The sequence below is a fragment of the Molossus molossus genome, unplaced genomic scaffold (genome assembly GCF_014108415.1).
Source record: "Molossus molossus isolate mMolMol1 unplaced genomic scaffold, mMolMol1.p scaffold_m16_p_9, whole genome shotgun sequence".
Classification (NCBI taxonomy): domain Eukaryota; kingdom Metazoa; phylum Chordata; class Mammalia; order Chiroptera; family Molossidae; genus Molossus; species Molossus molossus.
This window is the reverse complement of record NW_023425403.1, coordinates 46,271,832-46,282,688: the sequence shown is the minus strand read 5'-3', so window position 1 is coordinate 46,282,688 and position 10,857 is coordinate 46,271,832.

The window sequence follows — 10,857 nt, the reverse complement described above, 5'->3', positions numbered from 1 at the left end:
AACTTTGCTCCATTCTTCGGCTACCCAATGAGACTGGCCCCTAGAGGTAAAAGCTAGGTCTCCCATGTCGTGTCCCACAGGGTGTACAGGCAGTGAATACTCAATGAATATTTCTTAATTTCCTGACCTAAGAGTTTTCCCTTCCATTCTTATACCTCCACACTAAAAAATACCAATCTGATTTATCTTGTTTTTAAAAATATGTTTTTATTGATTTTTTTAGAGCGGGATAGAAACATTGATGTTAGAGAGAAACACCAATCACTGCCTCCTGCACACCCCACACTGGGGATCAAGCCCAAAACCCAGGCATGTGCCCTGACCGGGAATGGAACTCGGAACTTTCAGTCCATGGGACAACGCTCAATCCACTGAGCCACACCAGCTGGACTGATATTTCTTTTAATGGATTGAACAAATTAGTTAATTGTGTATTGTCAAATAGTCTCATCAGAAAGCAGTTCTGGCCCTGGCCAGTTTGGTTCAACAGTTACAGTGTTGGCCCAAGGACCAAAGGGTCTCCAGTTCAATTCCCAGTCAAGGGCACATACAGGGCAGGAAAAGGGAAGGGAAGAGAAAGGAAGGGAAGGGACAGGGAAGGGACAGGAAAGGGACAGGGAAGGGACAGGAAAGGGACAGGGAAGGGACAGGAAAGGGACAGGGAAGGGACAGGGAAGGGAGAGGAAGGGACAGGACAGGACGGGAAAGGAGTTCTGCAAAATAGTATTAAGAAGGTGGTCGTGTATCCAAAGATCACTGACAGACCAATTCTTTCTCTTAAAAATCTACCTTCTTTTTTTCTCCATATTTTCTTACAAAAATGTAAAAGTATATAGCAATGTTGAAAGAATTTTACAGTGAGCACCCATTGTTATGGTTTAAATTATTTTGTCCTCGCCCCAAATTTATATGTTGAAACCCTAACCCTCAATGTGACTTTATTTGGAGAAGGGGCTTTTAGGTGATAATTAAGGTTAAACGAGGTCACAAAGGTGGGTCTTAATCTGACAGTATTGGTGGCCTTATAAAAAGAGGAAAAGCAACCTCTCTCTCACTGTCACGTGAACACAGTGAGAATGCAGCAGTCGGCAACCAAGGACAGAGTCCTCACCAGAGACTAATCCTGCTGGCACCCGATCTTGGACTTTCTTTCAGTCTTTAGTACTGTGAGAAAATACATTTTGGTTGCTTAAGCCAGCCAGTCTAGGTATTTTGTTATGGCAGCCAAGCTGACCAATATACTTGTATATCATATACACCACTTAGATCCCATCATTAATATTTTATTTTCTTTCCTTTCTCTCTTAATCTCTCTCTCTCTCTCTCTCTCTCTCTCTCTCTCTCTCTCTCTCTTACCATTGTCCCTCTCTCCCTCTATTCATCCTTCAGTCCATCTTATTTGTTTTGGAGCCTTTTACAATGAATTATAAGCACCAATACAATTTCTTCTAAATGCTTCTGGATGCATATCATTAATTAGAGATTAATAGTTTTTTCTTTGATGTAAAATTTATATATAATAAAATGCATAAATCTTACATGTACATTTACTGACTTTTGACAATGCATGCATCTTTGTAAACAAAGCAAACTTGTATCAAGATACAGAATATTACCATCTCTCTAGAAAGTTCCCTCATATTTCTTCCCAGTCAGCCCCCACTCAGCCATTTTTCTTATTTTTCCCACAGTAGATTAGTTTTATCTGTTCTAAAATTTTAGCTAAATGGAATCAACTAGTAAGTGTAGGTGCACTTATCTATCTTTTAAAAAATGTAAATACTGAGCAATCAACATCAAGAAGTTTTTCTCTTCAAATCATCTCCTTTACACACCATAATCTGAATAAGAATTTTCTTTAAAGGATATAATGACTTCTAATAGCCTAGCAAGAAAATTGAAACAATGTAACCTTAAGGTATGAGTCAGCTTCTCTCTCTCCCAGGGATTTCACATTCACATCGATAATCACATATACAGGAATCCTTATTTGAAGAAAAGGGGCCTTAAAAATGCAAAATAAAAACGATGTTACTGCGAGTATATCCTATTTTAAAGGTCACCGTATTTTATTATTTAATAAAGATAACCTGTTGCCTTTTATTGGAATCTCAATGCGGTTGAATAGCAAGGGGGTGTTTTATGAATTTAGTATATAAACTTAGATAACTGACTTCCTTCCTTTATTTTTTAGATAACTGACTTCCTTCCTTTATTTTTTATTTTTTTAATTTTTTTTTTTTTTTTTATCCTCACCCGAGGACATTTTTCCATTTTTTTGTTCAGGTAGAGTGGGAGAGAGAGAGAGGAACAGAGAGAGAGAAACATCGATGTGAAGGGACACATCGAGTGGTTGCCACCCGCACAACCGACCAGGGCCGGGGACAAACTGCAACCGAGGTACGTGCCCTTAGCGGGAACCGAACCCGGGTCTCTCAGGACCGCAGGCCGACGCTCTAACCGCTGAGCCAAACCGGCCAGGGCCCTTCCTTTATTTTTTTATTTGCAAAAAAAGAAAAGTATCGAGAAATAAAACTATGTATGTGGACACATTTTAAATAGACTCACTGTGATGGTCATTTCACAATAAATACAAATATTGAATCACAATGTTGTACACGAAAAACTAATATAGCGTTATATGCCTATTACACCTCAATTAAAAAAAGAAAGAAAAAAAGTAATTCTTAGACTGTTCCTATTACAATAGGGTATGGTAAAGAGCATTGCGTTTCAGGGAAATACTTTACAGAAACATATGGATAAAACAGTAAAAAGTAAGTGGCATGAGACAATTGATAAAAACAAGGTGTATCAGGTATTCCCCTTTGTGTGAAAGCTTGTACCACTGTACTAACTTTCTCCTTTATGTAATTTGGAGTTTGTTCTCTTTGCACTAATGAAGGTAGAAACAAACACACTGCCCATTGAGACTGACTAGACTCAGGCAGGTGAGAAGAACAGTGGGTGTCAGTCTTAGCCTCCACTGAGCTTGCCAACCCGGGTGGATTTGCCGGCTCTCGACTCTGGTAATTCAATAGCCTCTTTCCTTCCGGTAGAGATTGCCTGGCCACTTACAGCCTGCCATGAGCCTTTGTCTCACGTCATTCATACATGTTGTGGCTTCAACACAAAGAATTTTAACATCCTTCACATCCCAAAATAAATAGCAGCTCTGAAAATGTCATAGGGCTTTCATTTCACAGGAAATGGATTTAAATAATTCACCGTGAACACTTTCCGTAGCTCTCCACTCCCTCCAGCTTTCAAGAACAAACAAATATAAAAGCTGGGAAATGTGAACTTGATATCACACTTTCTGGTTGGTGTTGGTGGGCACTAAAAATAATTATATGAGTGTGGCCTGATATATTAGTATACAAAATCTGTGCACTGCTAATACCTTTTTTTTTTTAATTTAAATATGACACACTCAGTGTTTTATTGAATAATGAATGTGACTGTCCATAACAATTACATTGGGTTTGACTCTAGAATAATTTACAATGTTTTCCTCGCCATACTTATGTAAAACAGTACCAAATGATCAGATCTAATAAGCTAGTTTCAAGGAAGAGCTCTGTCTTGCTAAACCAAGAAACAGCAATGTTAAACCCAAAGCTCTTTGAAACAAATAATAGCAAAATCAAAATCCTAATTGTATCCGTTATTTGTATATGAGCCCTGGATATGACTAGGACTTTTTGCACACTTCATGCAGAGAACTAGGGGAGAAAAAAAAAAGAGGATCGTGTCCTACAAAAGACTTTTGGGGAATGGGAAAGGACTACTTGTGCATGAATGCTGCCTCTTGAAGCCAAAAATAATGAGCTACAGGAAAGTCAGGTGACTAAATTATTCCAGCCTGGAGGCAGGCTCACCTGGGAAGCTAAGAATTCTACTGCAAAGGCTGGAGTTCCCAGTGCCCTTGACAGTACAAAAAATAACATATTAATAAACCTAATGGTTCTTAACTATTCCTTTCCAGCCCTGTTTTCTATGTAACATGACGCATTCTTCTGAAAGAAGCGTGTTTACTCACTTCAATTAGTTGGAAATTTCACTTGCTGGGGAAGAAATATTTCATGAGATCTGGTGGAAACATTCCCAGTCATGGGAAAAGAAAGCACCCCTAACTTACTGTTGAAGAAAGAAATCCACGAGCAACGCAAGAAGAGATTTTAATAGTATCTGTTGAATTTACCTCTCCTGGTTATTTTGAGGACCTTGTTTTTCAGTGCAGTAATTTATAAGTCATAGTATGTGTTCTTATGATCATAGTCACACAAAAATGTTAGGAAAGAAAACTTGATGTGGGCAGTAATATCTCACCGATCTAAGTAGTTCTACATTAAAAAAAAAATCTTTGTTTCCAGCTTTGTTTTTAAAAAGAAACAAAACCTCTCCACTTGGCCATCAATCAGTCATGTATGTTGGAACCTTTTCTAATTCTCTGCAGACAGTTAATTAATGCTATGTTCAAGATCTAGAGAGCAGTTTGTGTGGTGTCTTAATGACCTAATTTCTCTCTTTAATTTAGTGTTACCAACTTATTGAATAAACTTTTTTTTTTCCTTGCCAACTACTCATTTAATGAAATGGCCCTCAGTGCAGTCCAGTGTCACTGACTAACTTTGCCCTGGCGTGGCACTTGTCCTCCTGCCACGTGTTCCACACGGGACTGGTGGGGACATGCTCCCCTTACCTTAATTAGCTTCACTCAATTTGGCCGTAATTCCTTGAGGAGGAGAAAATCATTGCATCTATTTTTATTTGGTGTTACTTGCCACGAATGCCTTATCTGAATTTAATTTTTGGCAGATAGTTGGATCCTTCATTGATCTCTTGGTGGCCTTTAATTGGTAACCTTTTGTGCTTTACTATATGTGAAAACCCAAAATTTGTGTGTGAGAGAAAATGGTCTAACTTTATTTTTTAAAGTGCTTTTGCTTAATTTTATTTTTTTATTGAGTTTATTGGTGTGACATTGGTTAATAAAATTATATAGGTTTCAGGTATACAAGTCTACAGTGAATAATCTGTATACTACTGTGTTGTGTGTTCACCACTCCAAGTCAAGTCTCCTTCCATCACCATTTACCTCCCCTTTACCTTCTTCCACCTCCCCCCACCCTCGCTTCCCCTCTGGACACCACACTGTTGTCTGTGTCCATGAGTCTTTCCGTTTCCTTCTTTGCTTAGTCCCTTCATCCTTCTCACCCAGCCCCCAACCCCCTCCCTTTGACAGTTTGTCAGTCTGTTCTCTGTATCTAAGAGTCTGTTTCTATTTTGTTTGTTAGTTTATTTTGTTCATTAGATTCCACATGTAAGTAAGATCATATGGTACTTATCTTTCTCTGACTGGCTTATTTCACTTAGCATAATGCTCTCCAGGTCCATCTAAAACCAAGAAACATTTGACACCAAAATATACGATTCACTTGCACATGGTGGCATCACACAGTGAAAATAAAAAAAACATTTTAAGCAAAGTATGCAAATAAGTACTCCAGGCAGCCCCAAAATACACATTCAGATTATAGCCCCAATCATAGAGTCAAAATCTCCTGGTTGCCACTGATCTTAGTTAGAGGTCAGTAGTTCAGCATATATCCAGTTCAACTAGAGTAGCTGAGGAGCAAATGCCACATTCCTCGTAGAGTGAATGGCTGTAGCTGACAGTGGGTGAACACGCGCTTTGCCTTTGGATACTCAGAATTGCACATGGCCAAAGAGTGGTACATACTGACCACAGACTGTTATTTATTTAGGTCAGAACTTTAAAGAAAGATGGTAGACTTCTTGCTGAAATGGCAGACATACATATTTACATTTGTTTCTTCCTAAAACTCCACTAAAAAAGACAGTAATGAGATTTTTAAAAAAATTATTGCATAAAACCATCAAGATCAAAGAAGTGGCAAATAAAACAAGAATATGAAATTTTGGAATCTGGAAATAAGGTTCACAAACGGTAAGCTGCTAACTGAACTGAGAAGGTTGAATCCTAAGTGGGCAGTGAGGAGAGCCAAGAAACAACCCAAATAAAACTGTAGAACTAACACAATTAGAAGGTCCCAGGCATCTTTGGAAGAAGGCAAGAAAAGATGGGCTAAAAACGAGAAGTGGTTGAACGTTGATTTAGAAGAAGTTTGAGTCTCAGATTTTCTACTCAGTCCTGCCCAGTAGGGGTATGGGACAGCGCAGGTGCACATAATTAGATGAAAGTTGTTTAGCCTGTTGTCATTAAGTAATTCTGCAGTCAGCAATAATCCAAGAATCTCAGTGGATTTCAACAATAAAGGTTTATTTCTTGTTCACATTTCATGTCACTTTGGATCAGCAGACAACCCACAGAATCAGAGAAAACATTTGTAAATCTGATCAAGGTCTAGTATGCAGACTATATAAAGAGCTCTTACAACTCAACATAAAAAGACAAATAGCCCAATTTAGAAACGTGGAAAGGATTTAAATAGACAGTTCTCCAGAGAAGACATATAAATGACCAATAAATGCATGAAATGATACTCGACATCATTAGTCATTAAGAAAATGCAAATCAAAACCACAATGAAATACTGTTTCATACCCACTAAAGATGGTTTTAATTTTTTAAAAAAGGAAAATAACAAACGTTGGCAAGGATATGGAGGAATCATAAACCTACTCATTACTAGTTAGAATGTAAAATGATGCAACCACTATGAAACACAGTCTGGTAGTTCTTAAAAAAGTTAAACGTAGAATTACTATATGACTCAGTAGTTCCCCTCTTAGGAATATACTCAAGAGAACTGAAAATATATATTTACACAAAAACCTGTACACAAATGCTCTTTCTTTTTTATGCCATTCAATATGCCATTTTTTGAGCAAGTAATGTTGTCAGACCTGTAAAAATGCCTTTGGCTCCATCACATACTGTACCAGGAGGGGACTTTCATGTGCATAGGTAGACACTCCAACACACCCTCCAAACTCCATCCCCAGCACCTGTATTTCTTGACCACCACTTAACCAACCCTTAAGCCTAAGGATGTACACTGGTGGATTCTCTGCCTTTGGGAGGAAAAGTCCAGGAAAGAGGCCTATGCAGGTCCTAGAAGTGGGTGTGAGGCCGTTTGGGCAGGAAATTCCTGAATCCTGATCCCCCAGATTTCAGCTAGAAGTGATAGTTGTGAGTGACACATCCCATTGACCCATTTAACTGTGCTCTCCATAGGAGGGGGCACAATCCACGTAGGACCTGAAACTGGTCCAGGGTAAGGCCCCACTTACTAGAGTCTGAGGATTATATTTATTTATGTGTCATGTTCATTAATTGGAAGACTCAATATTATAAAAGATGGCAATACTTTCCAATTGTGTTATAAATTCAATGCTATCCCCAATAAAATTCCAACGGGTTGTGTGTGGAATCAGACAAGTTGATTATAAAATTGACGTGGTTATGCAAAAGTTCAAATAGCCAAGATAGCCTTAACGAAGAACAAATTAGGAGTCTTTACTCTATCAGGTATCAAGACTTATTACAAATCTATAAAATTTAAGATAGGATGGTATTAAGCAAATAGTCCTACGGAAAAGAATGCAGAGCTCAAAAACAGTCCTGCAATATAGATAGATAGATAGATAGATAGGTAGATAGATCATTTAAAATAGCAAATTTTTTATTAAGTGTTGCTGGGTCAACTGGATATCCATATGGAAAAAAGAGAAATATCCCTTTATAGCACAAGATCTACAAAAATCAACTTCAGGTGGATTGTGTACTTCATGTGAATGGCAAAACAATCCAAAATGTGGGACTCTTCTACTCAACAAATGGCCTCGTCTCTTCAAAAAATAAATTCAGGGGAGCCCTGGCTGGTTTGACTAAGTGGTTAGAGTGTCAGTCTGCAGACCAATGAGTCACGGGTTTGATTCCAGTCAAGGGCACATACCTCGGTTGCAGTTCATCCCTGGCCCTGGCTGGGTCATGCGAGAGGCAACCATTCGATGTGTCTTTCTCACATTGATGTTTCTTTCTCTCCTACTCTCCCAAACTATCTGATGATAAATGAAAAAATATTCTCGGGTGAAGATTAAAAGAAAAAAAAAATGCAGGGGAAACCATTTCAAGTTCAAAAAACTTTAAGAGAAATATCATGTGCACTTTGTGGACTTGTTTGGATTCAGTTATGTATGAAAACTACATCACAGTTATAGAAGAATAAACCAACTTAAGAAAAGAACTAAAACAGTAGCATAATTCTGTGTAATTGTATTGAATCTTAAACCCAAACTAGGTCAAAATAATTCCCAAAGACCTTACCCATAGCTTTCCCAACGGTCCAGAAGCCTGAGGCTAACCTGTGGCACCCAGCTCCTTCTTTCCAGAGGAAGGTGTCTTACAAAATAAGAGGAACTCTGTTGCTGGCAGTTCTTGAGGAATTAGTCTTTCCATGCTTGAGCTAACTGTTTCTGTAGTTTGGGAAATGTGAAGGTCTGAAGATTACCACTGAGATGAAAGGATACCTTTGGAGATGTGGCTCTCACTACGTTGTACAAAGTAACAGAAATTGGCTGAAGCATTTACACCCACTCATTTGAAAAGTTTCATATAGACCCCTGCCACTGAGAAGTCAGGTTGGGGGTCCACTGGGTTTAAGCACAAGTAAGTACCAGGATGTAACCAACCAAGGCAGGGGTAGTTTGTTAAGATTCCATAATGTGAATGATCCTAGGTTTCTTACCTTATAAAGATCAACAGTGGAATTTAAATTCCAAAACCATTTTGTAGCATTAAAATAAGAATATTTTAAAATTTAGAAAAGTTAATGTTGTAGTTTAATTTTATAAGCTATGACCATGAAGTCATTTGTATGCTTATCATTCTTTTAGTAGCCATATGATTAAGAAGTTATACCTCTGGAATTTTAACCTTCATAAAAATTTTAATGCTTTAAAATAAGAAGTATAATGCCAGCATTAGAAAACCTTCTGCCAATTGAATAAAGATAAGAAAAACTAAAACCCTACTGAAATGAAGAAATTTACTAATATCAGATGTCTTCTTTATGCCAATCACTGTGGTAAGCACTTTATGGACATTATCAAATGTAATTATTTAAACAATCCTGTGAGATGAATATCATACCTATTTTACAGATAAAAAAACTGAAAGGAAATAAAAAGTAGAACCATAATTTCAATCCAGGAAGTTCTCATTGGTTACAATACCCACAATTCCTTGTATCATGCCAGTTATTTTTGTCATTGAAGAAGTGCTTAATTTTTATGATGATTGCTAACTATGGTGATTTTTTAAAAGTATTTTAAAATACACAGAATTAATCTTGTTACTGTGCCATCATTTAACATAAAATATATATTTAAATGTTAAAAGTTGCTTAAGTCATATCAAATGTAATATAATATACAATTCAGAAAATCTATTTTAATATAGAATATTTTGCATAAAATCAATCTACCCAGGGTGAAAGGTTTTATTAATCTAGAAAGTTTAATCTGGTATTATTTCTGATTGTTTTAACATGATGGTATCTATTACCAGGCACATGGATACACTCAGTGAATAGCTTGCATGCATGGTCATCTATACCACACCCCTCTCCACACACACACTGTATTCCTCAAACTATATTTTAAAGGAAAACACAAAGTCTTAAGTGTAAGAGCAACTTTTTTTTTTGTACTATAGATTTCCATATGCCTTTCATATCTGAATTCCATAGATAACTTTTATATATGATTCTCATTCACTTCCCATTTTAATCTTTAAGTTCTGCCCCTCCCTTTCCTCTTTACCCTGAGTAGACCCTGAGATGCTCAGAGTATTTTATAATACATTATTTTTATTTATACTTAATTATACTACCTTCCATGAATCCCTTTATTTGTTGTCTTAAAACTCATCTACGTACCTAAGACAAGGTATTGTTCCTTGTGGCAGTTTGGTGTGATGGAAAGAATTATGAGCTAAGAGCTAGAAGAAGGGTAACCTAAGTTAGAAAACTGTTTCTGTCACTTACTACTCTTTGGCCTTGGGCAAATTTCTCCACCTCTCTAGGCTCAGTTTCTACATCTGCAAAATGGAGATAATACCTCCCATGCCTACCTCCAGGGCTACCGTGAAGATTTGGTGTGATAAACTGCTACATAATTAATAGGTAGCTACAGCAAAGACTGCCATACCAATTCTCCCTCTTTAAAAAAAGCTAACAGACCCCAGATTTCGATGTTCCTGGCCAGTGCATAAAGCCTGGAGGCAATGGCTGCAGTAGCCGTCTTGTGACCAGGCAAGAGAGAAAGGCCCAGATTGTCACAGAGACCTTCCTTCTACCTTCTCAAGACTCTGGACCAGTCCTGGGCCACCAAATTTCAGATTTCTTGTTTGGTGAGAGAAAAATGAACCTCAAATGTTTAAGCCACCATTACCTATTTCTGTCAGTGCAAGTAAATTCAATCTCTACCTGACACACTAACCTCTAAGGAGCCTGTTAGTGCCTGGCTCTGTGCTAAGTGCCTGACATGTATTATGTTCTTTAATCTCCAGGACAGCCCTCCCCAGGAGACTGAAGTGTACAGAGATTAAGCAATTTATGCAACGTCACACAGCTTTAGTGATGATTGTTATGTACTCGTGGCGCCTCTGCAATAGATTCAGTCATTTAATTATTGTTAGAAATACAAGATCACACCCTAAAACAAACACTCTTTGTGTGTGACCAACATATGCCAACAATTTTGTAATTCTGGTCACATCAACATCTTTGAGTTACCTGGTATCTACTCTGTCTTAGAGCAGGAAGTTGCAATTTCGAAATCAGACATTCTGTGTATGGAATATTT